At 41.4% G+C, this 16,409-nt stretch overlaps 1 protein-coding gene across 1 annotated transcript in view; it reads left to right on the forward strand.

The window, feature by feature from the left end:
- The window catches only part of slc33a2 (solute carrier family 33 member 2), a 45,625-nt gene that overhangs the window by 16,083 nt on the left and 13,133 nt on the right, over window positions 1–16,409 (forward strand). The window lies entirely within an intron of this gene.

The raw sequence follows: 16,409 nt of genomic DNA on the forward strand, positions 1-16,409 counted from the left end.
GTTTTAGCCTATGACAAAACGGTAATTGAAATTGAAACTAAGTGATCGTGCATGTGTAGGGTGTATTTCATACACAATCTGGCAACCTGGGAGATGTCAGACTAATAGAAAAAATGAATGGATCAATGATTTTAAAATGAAGTTTGATGGCCATGCAAATTACGGGAGTTTTCCGGGAGAAATAACAAAACGGGAGGGTGCCGGGAGATGACCTTGAAATACGGGAAAACCCGGGAAAAATGGGAGTGTTGACAGGTATGAACAGCCCTCGGGAAGCTGCCTTCGCAGGTAGTATAGCGTGACACACATTTCTCAGGTGGTGATGCATCTCAGCACAGGTAACAGCGGTTAGAAGCACTGCTTCCATAGGTATAGTGTAACATAGTGTAACAAAAAGGCCAACAAAAGATGGCTTACATGCAGGTGCCGCCGGCGTTTGTAAGCTCGCTGGCCCTGACTTAACTCAATAGACTACTGCAAGAATTTACTAACTTGCACCAAAATAGCAAGAAATCTTCTTGAAATCATTGAGATGGATGACATCCAAAAGTCTCTACCCGCAATCCAACTGGAGATTGGCAAAAATGCAACTCAACAAACAGAGATCCTGACGCTCACGAAACAGGTGTCCAAACTTCAATCTCAGGTTGATATCCTAGAAACAGGGCTCGAATTATGTGGGAGCCAGGGAGCCGAGCTCCCAGTGAGGACTGGCTCCCATGAAAGCAACAAAGTCAAAAACCTGAGGGTGTCTCTCATATCTGAATATCTGTAATTTAATCTTAAACAACCGCTCATTATCCATCCCTGTGCGATCTCTTACCATTAAAGACGTTAAATTAAAATATATAGCCTACTACGGGACGTAGACCTACACTACGCTCTTGAACGCAGCATGCCACTTCTCCACCACCACACCACTAGACTATATGAGCAAACCGTATCAATTTGACAGCACTCGCAAATCTGAAGAAGTCACCCTGCTTTGATGTGAGTGTTTTGTCTATTTACATAGGCGTTCATTGGGCTAGCCTACATGGTTTGATACGTGCTGAAAAGTCCTGTTTGCTGTTGAACTTGCGCTTCACCTCTTCTATTGACAAAGCCATAAATGATGGCCCATAATCCTAGGCTACAATGATTGTGTTGTCTGATGATCTGTAGCTATCCTCTGCCATTCAGAGTTCCGGAAAGTTTCCAGATATTTTGAAACACCTGTTAGCAATCTCTGATGTCGGAATATTCAATGGCTACCCGACAATATCTCAGTGCAAACTCCAAAATTGTTCGTCTATTAATTTTCCACGGTTCAACAAATTAGCCTAATACTACAACATAGTTTGTCTGGCTTTATTCATTTCTGCCAGTTAGTGCTTTTTCCCCTGTGTATAAGTTACACTACATGCATTATTGTGTTTGACACTGAGGATAGCCTATCTGAGACGGTGGTCTGGTTTAAACGAGTTACGTTGTGAAATTGAGATGGCACAGACTTCGTTTAGTCTATTTCTTTGTATTGTGAAATTGAAATGAGATATGGACTATTACAATCAATAATATGTTAAAAATTAATTTTAAAAGTAATCAATTTCTATGAAAAATCTGTCTGTTGTGTGCGTGTGTCAAGGTAAAGCCTAGGCCTACCGTGCGCATATACATAGCCTACTGCGCAAAAGCGCCACTTGCGCCTAGGCTATTTCATTGTATCGCCTTGTTAGGCTATGCCCGGGGTGTGCCAACTTTTTATGAGATAGAGAGACCCCCTTAAAGACAAAAAGATAATTCGAGCCCTGCTTAGAAACTAAACTGAACACGTATAATGATTCTAATAAAGCTAAAGATGAACAGATTGAATCGTTGCAGAGAAGACTGGATGATGCTGAGCAATACTCTCGCATGGAAGATGTTGTTATCACTTGAAAACTCACCACCGATCATATGCCAGGGCCGTGGCTGTTAACACCGACTTCATCTTCCACCGAGACGGATATTCCGAATTCGCAGGGTGTTGAAGCCGGGACCACGGTTGTTGTTGCTGATGATCCTCCATCCACTGAATCGGAGACCTTGGAGTCGCAGGTTATCAAATTCCTCGAAGGCCAGGACGTCTCCATTCGCGGCCGGCAGATCTCGGCCTGCCATGCTCTCCCCCAGAAAATGAAAACTACGTATCCACCAGCAATTATTCTCCGCTTTGTAAACAGAAAGGATAAAGCCGAACTGCTGCAGCAGGGGTTCAAGCTAAAAGGGTCAGGTGTCTACATGAATGAACACCTCACAAAGAACGGCGACATTGCAAAAGAGGCACGGTTTCTCAGAAAGGGTAACAAGTTCAAAGCGACCTGGACAAGGAACGGCAAAGTTCTCATCCAATGGAGCGACACCGGAGGAACAACGAGTCATAGTTGTGAGGGAGATTTCCGAACTGGAGGTATACAAATGATACAAAGTCATTTTACAGGCAGACAGTAATGTTAGGCCTATTGAACATCTTGTGGTTTCTTATTATGGACTTTGTTCGAGCCAATCACTATAATATGTGGAGTATTCTGATGGACTCGATCGTGATAGGTTTGACCTTTCGCTCATCCTCTGGACTGACAACTGAATTCCATCCGGTTGTTCCCAGGTACAGGTACAGACTTTACCATCCTCTATGGACAGTTTTACACACAGACCTACTATAACAACAGGGATGGCTATCCCCTCTGACATTCGTTTTAGCCCTTTTGAGCAGAACATGGACAATGATGGTATTTATGACACTTTAATCCGGACACCAATCAGATTAATTTGTCACTAAAATCGTCATGTAGGTATTACTCTGAATCCCAATTGAATAAGTTGTCTCACTGTCTTCCTGATAGGCCTAATCCTAATCAAAATGCTTTTTCAATTTTTCATTTAAATATTCGTAGCCTCCCCAGAAACAGAAGTGGAAAAAGTACGAAAATATTGTACTCAAGTAAAAGTACCAATACCTTGATGAAATATTACTCAAGTACAAGTTAAAATACCGATCTGAAAATGTACTCAAGTAAAAGTAAAAAGTAGTTCATCTAAAATGTACTTTAAAGGTGCCATGTGTAAGAATTGAGGTAAAAATATCCAAAAAATGAGCTACACACATCAAAAGAATGAGAAGAAATAAGGGCGATGATTAAAAAAATGACCACAGCCCGACAGGTGTCATAATACCAGCTTCGGCCATGGGAGGCGGTATGCGGGCAACATAACCGCCAGCCAAACTGCAATACACGTTTCTCGGTTGTTACTCTAGGGTAGACCAACTCACTTTCTGGAGGTATACTGTCCCCATATTTTATGGAATGTGGAGTATGAATTGATTTTTTGGTGGATATTACACATGGCACCTTTAAGTAAAAGTTACTTAGTTACTTTTTTTTTTTGGGGGGGGGGGGGGAACCAGAACAACCAGTTTTACCAAAGACTTTCTAATGAGGAGATACAGCACTCAAAAAATCCTCCATAGTAATGCATGGGGTTAGTTTGTAACGTCAATATGGCAGTTGTCTACACATCATATGTCTACACATATCACAACCCTTCCGCGACAAAACGTCGACATGTGAATACATTGAGCCAATCATGTGGTGTGTTGTAAAATACATTGAGCCAATCATGTGGTGTGCTGTGAAGACATCGTGCCAATCATCTGTTGTGATCTCGCTGCTGGAGCAAGATTGGTGTCGTGAAGCCTTACGCACACGCATTTCTGCTGAAATAGATGCACGATAAGTGCCCAAAAAGTGTTGCAATATGGCCGCCGAGTGGAGGTACTTGCCTGAAAAGGACGTTGAGAAATGGAGATCTATGTGAAAAATCACCGGAGTTCTCCTTTAAGTTTGAGCAGTAGTTGATTTTCAAAGTTAGTTGCACTCATCCTTGGGTCGCTTTGCAGTGAACAGTAATCCAGCACATCTGAAAAGCCCCTCACAGGCAGCTGAGGCAGGCAGGCCAATATTGAGTTGCAGAGAGTTTTTTTAATATTTGGAAACGAGCAGAAGGTTTAGCAGATTACAGGGCGTCGTACTGGGGGGGAAAAGTGGGAAGTATAGGGCCCCAATGGAGGAGAGGGCCCGTGAAAAGTGGAATACAGGGGGCACAACATTTTCACCAGGCATTAGTAATAACTCAGGTAATCCACACATAAAAAATCCAAACAACTCCATAAGTAGAGTCATGTAATGAAGTGGAATAACACAGGGGAAAAGTATTGAACACGCTAAGAAAAAGCACTAAGGCAAGGAAAGGGAAGGAACGAACTGGAATCTGTAGAGAGTAGTTATCCTTTCTATCTGTGCAAATTAATATAAGCTTGGTTAGTAGCCTACATATTGATGGGCTATAAAAAGGTTTTTCATTACCAAGGTGTCGCACAAGAATCATTTCATGATGGATAAAAGCAAAAAGCTCTCCCAAGACCTTTGCAACCTTATTGCTGCAAAACATATCAATGAAACTGGTTACAGATGCATTTCAAAACATCAGAATCTTCCAGTAAGCAGCATGGGAGCCATTATCTACAAGTGGAAGAAACATCACTGCATCATCAACCAGCCATGCACAGGATCTCCTCGTAATATTTCTGACCAGGGAGTCAGAAGGATAGTCAATTCCAAGAGCCAAGGACCACTCGGAGAAAGCTCTAGAAAGACTTGAAGGCAGCCAATTCAATTAAATAGTTCTGGAAGTAACTAAAGATCAGGATTCACAAGAGGGACCCCTGGAATCTGTTTAGAACAATGGGCCAAAATCAGACCTGATACTGCGACCAGTAAGTTTTGTCATACAGGAAATGTCTTGAAGCTGTCTTTACAAACAAAGGCTTTTCTAAGAAATTTCAGTAGGCACGTTCAATACTTTGTTCCTGTGTCATTCCACTTTAATACACAAAACTCTTATGTTTGGATTTTTTATATGTGTGTTAATATAACTAGTGCAGTGCCCGTTCAAACATGCTATTCCTGTAGCCCAATTACATGCCTGCAGGTAGGCCTGCTTTGAAAATAGAATAGGGAAAAACATAATTCCAGGTAAGCATTCAATAATGAATAGGCCTACAGATAATATAATAAATGTGAAGTGAGCAGAATTTAAGCATGGCTACATGTGACATTTTTTACAAATCAAAATTTCATAATCCTAACAGCTGCTTTGAGTCAAGGCTATATGCTTAGCCTATTGAATAACTTGATGATAGAGAACACAAACCATTTTGTGGAATGATGCATCATATGGAATTTGCAACGGTGTGACTCAAAAAGACTCAGTCTCTGGTGGCCTATAAGTGACATCACACTCTTTCTGCCACTCGTTGCTTATGGTTATGCTTTGCATGTGTGGCATTCTGAGACGTTCTTTAATCGGGACCATCATCGCTCGTTTCAATTTAGGACCTTGCAGTTGGAACTGTCGTTTGCTTATTCAAAGTCTAAAGAAAGTCCAAAGTAGCCTGGGCTATTCATATAGCATCACACTCTGTCTGCCACTTGTTGCTTGTCGCTGGTTATGCTTTGCATGTGTGGCATTCTGAGACGTTCTTTAATTCGGGACCATTATCGCTCGTTTCAATTTAGGACCTTGCAGTTGGAATTGTCATTTGCTTATTCAAAGTCTAAAGACAGTCCAAAGTAGCCTGGGCTATTCGAAGTGTCCGTTTATTGCACATCATTTTTTACGTCATTTTGAAGAATGAAGAGCCACTGCATACCTGTGTGTCTTGGCGTGTTGCAAAATCCGTGGAGTTCACTTTATTGTTTAGGTCAGACATGTTAAGTTTTTACCCGTATAACTTACACTGATCCAGCTTAGCCAAAGCCCTGCTTCTATCCTCACTGGTAGCTTACAGTACAGTGGTGTGTGGGAGGGGGAGTGGCTAGCGGCGAAAGCCAATGTGCTTCTTTTACCGATATATTTAACGATATCTTTTGCATTTCTTATTCAAACAACGTCACTGCACTTACTCATGCCCATAGCAAGACACCTGCTAAGTTTGAAATCAGTCTGACAAACGGTCAGCGAGATATGCGTGCCACAGACAGACAGACACACAGAATGTGTGGTGAAAATTTCGAATAGACTCACTGGAAGTTCAGGCTAATTACTGGAAAAAAAATTAAGCGTTCAATACTTATTTCCACCATATATTTATTTTACCTGAATATTTTAACCTGTTCTGCATAGCACAGGGTCGGTATCGACCCAAATCACTCGTTCAATCACTAATCTCAATGTAAAGTATATCGTAGCCGAGTCATTGTGCTAGCTACATAGTCATGGCATACACCATTGGAAAGCCATGAGCCTCAGGATTCATTTGAGATCCGTGTCGACTGAATGAAACCCATCCCGAACGGCTAAAACCTACAATTTGTATCACTAGTCACGTTTCCAAATGCCCCCACCACCACCGTGTCTCCTCACATTACAGCCTTTGTGTACATCCCGGGCTTCAGGCTACCCCAACATGCTTGGTGTCATACTGTTCACAAGAAGCACGAGAATCCGAATATCCACCGTGTTTTGTCGACATTACGTTTAGAAGATGCATAATTCCACCCAAACAGTACCGTTTAGTTTGTAAAAAAACAAACGATAACTTTTCTCTGACAGAAAACCACATAGTTCGTATGCTTATCCTATGTATCGCCGGGATTCACACCACTCAGCGTGTTCAGGAAGCTCTCCTGAGTACGTAGACACCAGTGACAACTTTGTGTGACGTACCGTTGTCGAGAAACACGTGTTAGAAGCATGATAGCCATGCGAGCTGGCTAATGGATAAGTTAGCTTTGATTGACAATAGCTCTGGCCTATGACAAGCTACGAGGATGGTTCAAAGATCGTCTTGTAGCCAACGAGTAGACCTTTCGAATGACGTATGGTACAACCACCTCCGGTGAGGGGAACTCTGGGAAATTGAGTCCACCTTCGTTGTGCATAACGATAGCTTACTAGTACGACCGGCTCGTCAGAGGAATACAGTCGCAATTTTTACAGTTAGATAGATAGATAGATACTTTATTGATCCCCAAGGGTAAATTCAAGGATCATTTGGATCTTTTGAAGAAGAAGAAAGCAGAAAACATGCCAAAAAGACAGGCAAAGAAGAAGAACGTGGAGGTTGAACCAGCTGAGCATTTCCACACAAAAATGGCTCTAAAGGGGTCATACTTCATTGTACAAACATTTCCTTAGATATTTATCTTCACAACACCTGGGAGTGGGCCTCTGATGTGTTTCAGTGGCCCTTTTAGGGACTTTCACATCTGAAATGTGGCCATTTCCAGGGATTTACATAACCGCCTGAAAGAAAAAGCAATATTCCAGCTACTGTAGCACCTTGACAGTACATAACAGAGTCATTCTGACAGTTTCAGGTCTCAGCTTTCAGGGGATACCAGGCATTTGATGATAGGTCACAGTATGAGGACACAGGAGCTATTACAATAGACGCTGTGCAAAATCCCAAAAATAGGCCCATATGCATATCAGGTTTTAACTTCCAAATTAAATGTCAAAATGAATGTCAGACGAAATTTAAAGTTTGACTGACTGGATTTTGTATATAAAACATAGTGAAAACTGTGTAAGGTCACTCTCACTCTCCCTTGCTAAAGAGCTAAATGGTTTAGTCCGCCTGCACGATTCATAAGGTAGTCTCTTTTGTTTATTTAGTTGAGCATCGCTAGTAGCAGAGCCCGTCTACGGAGAGCCTCCACACTCTCTATTAATCCCATACAAACCGAATTTGGCTGCAGTTCACCAGAGTTCACCTAGATGGCGATCGCGGGCGAGTCCAAAATACATGGGGTCCTATGGAGCTACATGGCTACATTTATTGTTTTCACCTATTTAACAACTGAAACCCTCAGATTTTATTTTATTTTTCGCAAAATGGATATGGATTATCAATCAAAAGTGAAATAATCCGGGAGTCATGTCCTTTCGTTTTCTTACAGGTATGGTCGTTGTTGCCCATAACACGCTAGCATTGATGCTATGCTATGCTATGATCATGCTAATGAATGACGTCATTGACACGTTTGAAAGGCTTTTTAGAACAATTAAGTGACTTTAAAAAATATAATACTCAACCAAGTATATTGTCTTTGTCTCCCCTTTCGAATACAATATTCAAATTACTTGAAAAAAAATTCTATCCCGAGAAAAGTGGATTTTGAGGGGTACAGCTCCATAGACCTCCATTCATTCTGGACTCGCCCGCGAGCGCCCCTAGACGCAGTACCACACCGGAAGTGTTCCGAGAGTGAAGGTTCTCCCCTTATTAGACATTCTCTGCTAGTAGGCTAGTGGACCGCTAATTGTTTTGCTGCTGGTGCAATGTCTTTCTCTAAAAGCGCTTTCAGATATAACCTCCGGAGTACATGCGGAGGTTTGTCAAACGGAGGTCCTACCCTTCGGATGATTCAGATATGATGCTAACCTGCGGACCTAATACTGACCTGTGTGAACGACATACACGCACATTACAGAATCTCCGTGTGGTTGTCGAGTGAGGGGTGGGGGCTTGTAGAGTTCACAAGCTGCGAGATATGACGCAGAATATATGCGGCCGCTGCCTGTCACAGCTGCTTTTTGTTTAAAAAGTGTAGCCTATGCATTATAGGCTAAAGAAGAGAAATCTATTGTGCGTAGGCTAATACTTGAAGTAGGATAGTCACGTAAGTGCGCACATACAGTATTTGTATGTGTGCTTCGAATAAACACATTTATCTGTTTTCAACGTTATGTACCAGAATCTGGTTTGCGTTGGAGAGAGAGAGCATGCACACACTTTATGGTAGGCTACCAGCCAATTCAGTAGGCTAACTCAAGACTTCAAGGCCATCATACAACGTTTTTAAGCAACAAACAAAATACTAACATAACAGTGAAGTTTTTTCATGGTTTATTTCTCCCCTAGCATGATATGATTTGAATTTAGACAGCAACGCCATTTCAGCGCGGTGTATGAGTAGGCCTAAGAGCGAGTTTTATAATGCCCTTGCCACTCCGACTCATCAATAAAAACTGCGCGCACACACACCAGACCACTTGACTTTACATCATTAAACTATTTCAGTATTTTGCTTTTCTGATTGTCAAAACCACACCTAACTTATGGCGTCTCCACTCCACAGCAAAAGTGTCCTAACCACGTTACAGCTGTTTTCTATCTGAGCGACTCCAATAGTGAAAGGATTTCAGTGTCATATTTCGGTGGCACTAGCTAAGCTGTCGTGGAACTCGAGATGACATGTCTACTGATAGGCAACAGGTCTCACCAACACGAAATTCTAATTGCAAAAGATGCATCCTACCTCATCTGTTGTACTGTAGTTATTCGAAATTGGGCTTTTCACAATCCAACGATATATCCAAAGTGCGAACTAGTTGGTGATGGTCTATGAAAACTGCCAGTAGGCTATGCATGCTACACGGAGTTCTGACAGGGCTGTGCATGGCCTAATAAGCAGGCAAGATATAACCAGAGACTTTCTAATGAGGAGACACAGCGCTCAAAAAATACTCCATAGAAATGCATGGGACTAGTTTGTCACGCCAATATGGCCGTTGTCTACACATATCCCACCCCTTCCTCGGCAAAACGTCAACATGTGAATACATTGAGCCAATCATGTGGTGTGATGTGAATACATTGAGCCAATCATATGGTGTGTTGTGAAGACATCGTGCCAATCATGTGTTGTGATCTCGCCGCTGGAGCAAGATTGGTGTCGTGAAGCCTTGCGTATGACCGGTTATGTCGTTCAGATATACGGCCCCACTGTTTAACATTGGCAGAACCTCTGGTCTTACACGTATGTCTGAAAGCGCTTCTAGTGAGAGTGGTGACGTTTCTTTCGTGCGTCCATGTGGTTAGATCTGACTTAAATGCCAGTGTTATGATGGAGTGGCATAGTGCTGTCCAGAAAATCTCCAACCTGGAAAGATGCAGACATCACGGAGCTACTGTCCATGAGGGCATACAACATTTTGATAGAACACCTGAAAGGAACGTTAGAGACACGTTAGGCTACAACTGCATGGCAAGGAGAAACGAATTCAGAAGACTGAATCATCATAAGCAGAAGGCGCTGAAAAGGCAGTAGCCTATAGCGACGTCGTTGACGACAATAACAGGAGTATTTAATAAATTGTTAGCCAACACAGTTTTCTGTTCATTGATAGCCTTCATGACCTGCTGAGCTCGCTGATATTTGCTGAGCATATATGCCTAGAGAAAATGAAAACGAAGAAACCCCAACTTTGTTCCAAGCTCCTTACGTAAATGCTACACATGGGGAGAGGATGCTTTTGGAAAAAATAAACCATGAAAAAACGAACAACTTCACTGTTATTAATGTTAGTATTTTGTTTGTTGCTTAGTTGTATGATCTTGAAGTCTTGAGTTAGCCTACTGAATTGGCTGGTAGCCTACCATAAAGTTTGTGCATGCTCTCTCTCTCCAAAGCAAACCAGATTTGGGGTTCTATAGCCTAGCTAATTCTGGTACATAACGTTGAAAACAGATAAATGTGTTTATTTGAAGCACACATACAAATACTGTAGGCTAGGTCAATTTCAAGTGCCCACTTACGTGACTAGCCTACTTCAAGTATTAGCCTTTGCACAATAGATTTCTTCTTCTTTAGCCTACATAATGATAGGCTATATTTTGTAAACAAGAAGCAGCTGTGACAGGCAGCGGCCGCATATAATCTGCGTCATGTCTCAGCATCTTGTGAACTCTACAAGCCCCCACCCCTCACTCGACAACCACACGGAGATTCTGTAATGTGCGTGTATGTCGTTCACACATACGTCCGTGTAAGGTCAGTATTAGGTCCGCAGTTTAGCATCATATCTGAATCATCCGAAGGGTAGGACCTCCGTTTGACAAACCTCCTCATATACTCCGGAGGTTATATCTGAAAGCGCTTTCCGTGTGATTTTAACCGCATGTTCTACTTCTTGTTCAGACACAGCACATTTACATAATGTCCGGAGGAAATACTAGGGGGGGAGTAGTATAAACACCGGGTGAATTCGGACTTCCATATGACCGGTTATGTCGTTCAGATATACGGCCCCACCGTTTAACATCGGCAGAACCTCCGGTCTTACACGTATGTCTGAAAACGCTTTAAGAAAGCGAAGTCAGGTTACTAAAAACAAAGGCCAAAACAGGAAAAAGAGAGACATCAAAATGAGGGGAAACAACTGCTAATAAACTTATTTCCAAAGAAAGGTGAGCACAAACGTCAAAAAACGAAATCCCATGGTGTTTGCTTAAATATCTCCGCAATCATTAGTGCTAAAATGAACTGAGACAACCGATTGGAATAGCGAAAATACACTTTCATAGGTTAGGCTAATCTGATGCATTTCGTGATCCAGTCTCCATCACTTTCAGAAAGACTGCATGGCGCCAGCTTGATTCATGTCCTGTTGTAGGCTACGTGCTGATCATTATCACTAGGCTAGTGGTTTAGGGCGCGATTTTTTTCTCTCCCTTTCCGTTTTCGTTAGTCTTAACTTTTTTTTTTACTCAAGTAAAGTTTTGATGTAGCGAAGTACAATATTTCACTCAAAATGTAATCAAGTAAAATTTAAAATACCGATTTTATAAACTACTTAAAAAATACAAAATACACAGAAAAACTACTCAATACAGTAACGTGAGTAAATGTATTTTGTTACTTTCCACCTCTGGAAACTATGATGCTGTTAAGACCTTGATGTCAACCTTGACCCATTCTTTTTCTGTCATGGCTTTTTTCGGAGACATGGCTGAATGATGATATTCTTAATCTATACCCACTCTCAGATTACAATGCATTTCACTCCATCAGAAAAGGCAGAAGAGGCGGGGGTGTCTCACTGTATGTTTCTAAGAACCACAACTTCAATCCTAGAAAAGATCTTAGTTCCAATTTTGACTACATTAACAGAATCGACATTTGTTGAAATCCCATGTTGTCAGCAAGTTAATAGTAAAAGCATTTTGATTGGCAGTATTTACAGACCACCTGACTTAGATATCACTACCTTTATTGATGCACTCAACTCCACTCTAGATGCAATAAACAAAGAATGTAAACGATGTGCCCTTGTTGGAGATTTCAACATTGATTTGCTTAAAGGTGACCTCACATTAACAGCTGAATGCACTTTACTCTTTTAATTTTCTTCCTTTTATTACTAAGCCATCCAGAATTACAATGTCATCTGCTACTCTTATTGATAATATCTTATTCAATTCTCTTGATTTTGTGGTCACTTAAGGCCTTTTGATGTGTGATGTTTCAGACCATCTTCCAGTATTTCAATTTATTCACCATAATGACTCGCCTAAGGCTAACTTAACTTTCAATGAACCAATTAAGTTCCGTAAATTCACCAGAAAGAACTTAGATTCTTTCAAGTCAGCCATTAGCTCTATATCATGGGATGAGGTTCTTACGTTAAAAAATGCAACAAAAGCCTACTACTTATTTCTCTGCCCTTGATATCTCATTTCCCTTGATTAATAAGAAATCCAATAACAATTATTCTAAGGGGAAACCATGGATAACAATTGAGCTAAAGAAGCTTTCACGAAAGAAAAATAAACGTTATAGGAAATCGATATTAAACCCATCCCTCATTAATATTGAAGCATATAAAAAATGCAAAAATAATTTTACAGCTTCAGTAAGGAAAACCAAGAAGAAATTCTATTCAGAACAATTCATTCAGGCTTCAAACAACATTAAAACAACTTGGAACCTTATCAACCACTTAATGAATCTCAGTAACTCTCCATCAACTACTCCAATGGAGATGAATACCAAGGAAGGTGCTCTCTCCAACCCAAATGATATTGCTAATTAGCCCATTTCACAAGATGGGGCCACTGTGTAAATCAACTTCCTGTGGAAGAGCACTGTCCCATAGACAGCAAAAGAAAAGTCCACAGGAAAGACAGAAACAGGAAGACGTTTTACCCTGCCAATTAAGGTATCATTAACATCAGTGAGGCCGGACACCTGGACACTGTGAAATTGGTCTGTGGCTTCAATGATTTTTTGCAAATATTGGCCCTGAACTGGCATCAAACATCAAAGGGTCTGATATAAATCTGTGTATTATGATTAAGGGTCAGTATTCTACACTCCACACTTTTGATCCCCCAACCCTACAGGAAGTCCGTGAAATTACAATGGCATTAAAGAACTCAGCCCATGGACATGATGGCATTAAAAGTATTCTCATTAAAGAAACCATTGACTTCATCATCCAACCTCTCACTCACATCCTTGCTTTATCTTTACAATCTGGGATCATCCCCCCTGATCTGAAAATTGCTAGTTATACCAATTTTCAAATCAGGTGATGCCAAGGAATTTAGCAACTATCGACCAATATCAATTTTACCCTGTATATCAAAAATCTTGGAAAAGCTCATTTACTCCAGACTCTCCAATCATTTATCAGCTAACGACATATTATATAAACACCAATATGGCTTCCGAAAAAATGCAACTTTATGATCTTTTGTAACACAAATAGACAATATCCCAAAGAGCAAGCTAAAATTTATATCAACAATGCAGAAATCGAACTTGTTCAGCAAACCAAATTCTTAGGGGTCATAATCGACAGTGGTTTAAATTGGTCCAATCATATTGACCTAGTGTCCAAAAGATCTGCAAGCTGGGCATATTGAGGAAGATTTGGCCCTTAATTCACTCCTCAGCTTATCTCACGTTGTACTATAGTTTTCTGTTCCCATTTATTAATTATTGCAATATTGTTTGGGCAGCTACTTATCCCACCTACCTCAATAAACTACGAACCATACAGAAGAAATTTCTTAGGCTAATTTCTCACTCAAATAGATACACACCAACACTGCCACTCTTTAAGCGATACAACTTACTCCCCATTGATAAAGTGAATCCATATCAAACATGCTTATTCGTCCATAAGTTCCTCTACAGAAATTTAGATCTTCCAGTCACACTCCAGAACATATTTATTTCCACATCTAACACCCAGTCATACCGTACTAGGTATAGAAACAACAACCTACTTCTACCACGCACGCATACCTCTAGGCACCAGTTCAATATATCCTTCAGAGGTCCAAAGCTGTGGAGTGAATTAAGCCCACAGCTAAGATCAATATCATCATTCTCTGCTTTTAAAAGACAGTTGAAGAACCATCTATTGTCTACCTGAAACTTTCTCTCTTTGATTCTTCTTTTCTTGCTTTACATCCATTGTTGACAGAATGTCTTTTTCTTCCTATTTTTTGCTTTGATCCTAATCATTTTGCTTTTGATGCTTTCTTATTGTGGATCAAACAGATTATTTATATGTTTAGCCTGCATGTCAATATGTTAACATGACTTGGCAATAGACGTGGAACTCTGTACAAGCCTCTAGGCAAATAAACAAACAAACAAATAAACAATGACGTACATATCTTAGGTGCTAATGCATCTCAGCCCAGGTAACAGCCCTGAGGAGCACTGTCTACTGTACTTGGGTAGCGCACATATGCATCACAGCACAGATAACTGCCCTCACCATGTGCTGCTTCCGCAGGTAGCGTAGCACACATATTTCAGGTGGTAATAAATCTCAGATAACAGCCCTCAAGAGCACTGCTTCCTTTGGTACTGTCGAGTGGTTCACATATGTGGTAATGCAGCTCATGTAACCTCTCAGATAGGGAAACTCATTGCACAGGTAGCCAAGATACTTAATGGTATTAGAGTACCAGGTAATTCCTTAAGGTGCTGTCAGATAGTGATGGGAATAGACATTTAGCTCTACCTCTTTACATTTAGTATCTACCTCTTTACACTCACCAACGGATAGGGAGGGTCACTTTGGAGAAGCTTGTTTTTCACTTTTGGTCTCCCTCACACACACACACACACACACACACACACACATATGTAGGCAGACACGTACATTCTCACTCACTCTCTCGGTGCACATAGCCCTATAGGCCTTTGGGGAAGTTTTGTTTAGGTGAAGGACGGGGCACATCACATCTCTCCTCATTTCAGACTTCTGCTGGTTGCTCACTATCCCTTTCTTTCCCTCTTTCTCCTATCCATAAACACACACACACACACACACACCATGTATATATACTGTATACACACACTTACTCTCTCTTCTCTTGGCCTCGTGTCCTCCTCCAAACACCCCTCCTCTCCTCTGAATTTTCTCACTGCCGTCCCTCACTCACCCCCCCCCCCCCACACACACACACCCCCCACCTCAACTCTCCTCACCTTGCTGCCCCCTCCCCTCCCCTGGGGTTGGTTGGAGTAATGGAAGTAAACACAGCCCTGTGCAAGTTCTGCCACTCTCTCCAGGTGAGGTGTGAGGTGATGGAGGGCTGTGGCACTCATTTTCTGGGCAGTCGGAGAGCGCCAGGGGGCCCGAGAGCCTGGAGGGACGGACGGGAGAGGCCCCGCTGTTCCCCCCTCAGAAAACCACCAGAATGGGTGGAGAGCGCAGGAACTTACACTATAACGTCATCTCAATACTATCCACTGGCACTGGACTTTTTTTTTCTTGTTTTGCTGGTTTTCATATTACAAACGGGGGGGGGGGGGGTCTCATTATGACCGCCGCTAGCGAAGCGGTCATATAGGGATTGTCAAAGTTTTTTTTTTCCCCACATTAACCTGGCCCATAATCACTCATTTGTGATTTCCCCCCCCCCCCCGGTAAAAAATGAAAATGCAATATCATTCTGCTTTAATCGCCCTTATCTCCAGTTAAGATGTTCAGAACTGCACCAAATTTTATTTGTATGATTGACCTGGCATTCTCTGGGGGTATGCCAAGTTTCGTAGAATTTCATCCATGGGGGGGTCTAAAAAAATGTAGCTTATGTGTACATTTAGTGACTCCACTAGATGGCGCATCGTTGCAGTGAGACGTAATTTTGTTGGAAGTTAAAAGTGGGTTGGAAAAACAATGGAGGCTTCCTACAAGGACTGTAGTTTTGCAGAGAAAGTCTAATAAGGATAGGACGATTTCCACATGTAATTCCCATTTCTTCTTGAAGCCGAAATAAATCTGAGAATGTTTATCGGACATGCTTGGTTTGTACTGCAGGTAGGCTACGTTAATCTTATACAAGTTATATCCTAGGACGTAGGTAAAATAATGTTAGACTACCGTTAGCATTGGTTGAGTGATGGAGGCCAATTTGATTATTGATGTATTTGTAGAAAACAATAAATGCGGTTATAGGCTACCAAGCAAATTGATAACAGCACTAATTGTATCTTTCGAATGTCACCTCATTTGCTTATGACCATAACCTAGGCTACTAACAGGAGCTAAGTGAGTTAGCCACAACACGT

This window comes from Alosa pseudoharengus, unplaced genomic scaffold, assembly GCF_046254945.1.
Source record: "Alosa pseudoharengus isolate Yale_2024_CS ecotype anadromous, Long Island Sound unplaced genomic scaffold, YU_APseudo_1.1 YU_APseudo_1.1_scf_6, whole genome shotgun sequence".
NCBI lineage: Eukaryota > Metazoa > Chordata > Actinopteri > Clupeiformes > Clupeidae > Alosa > Alosa pseudoharengus.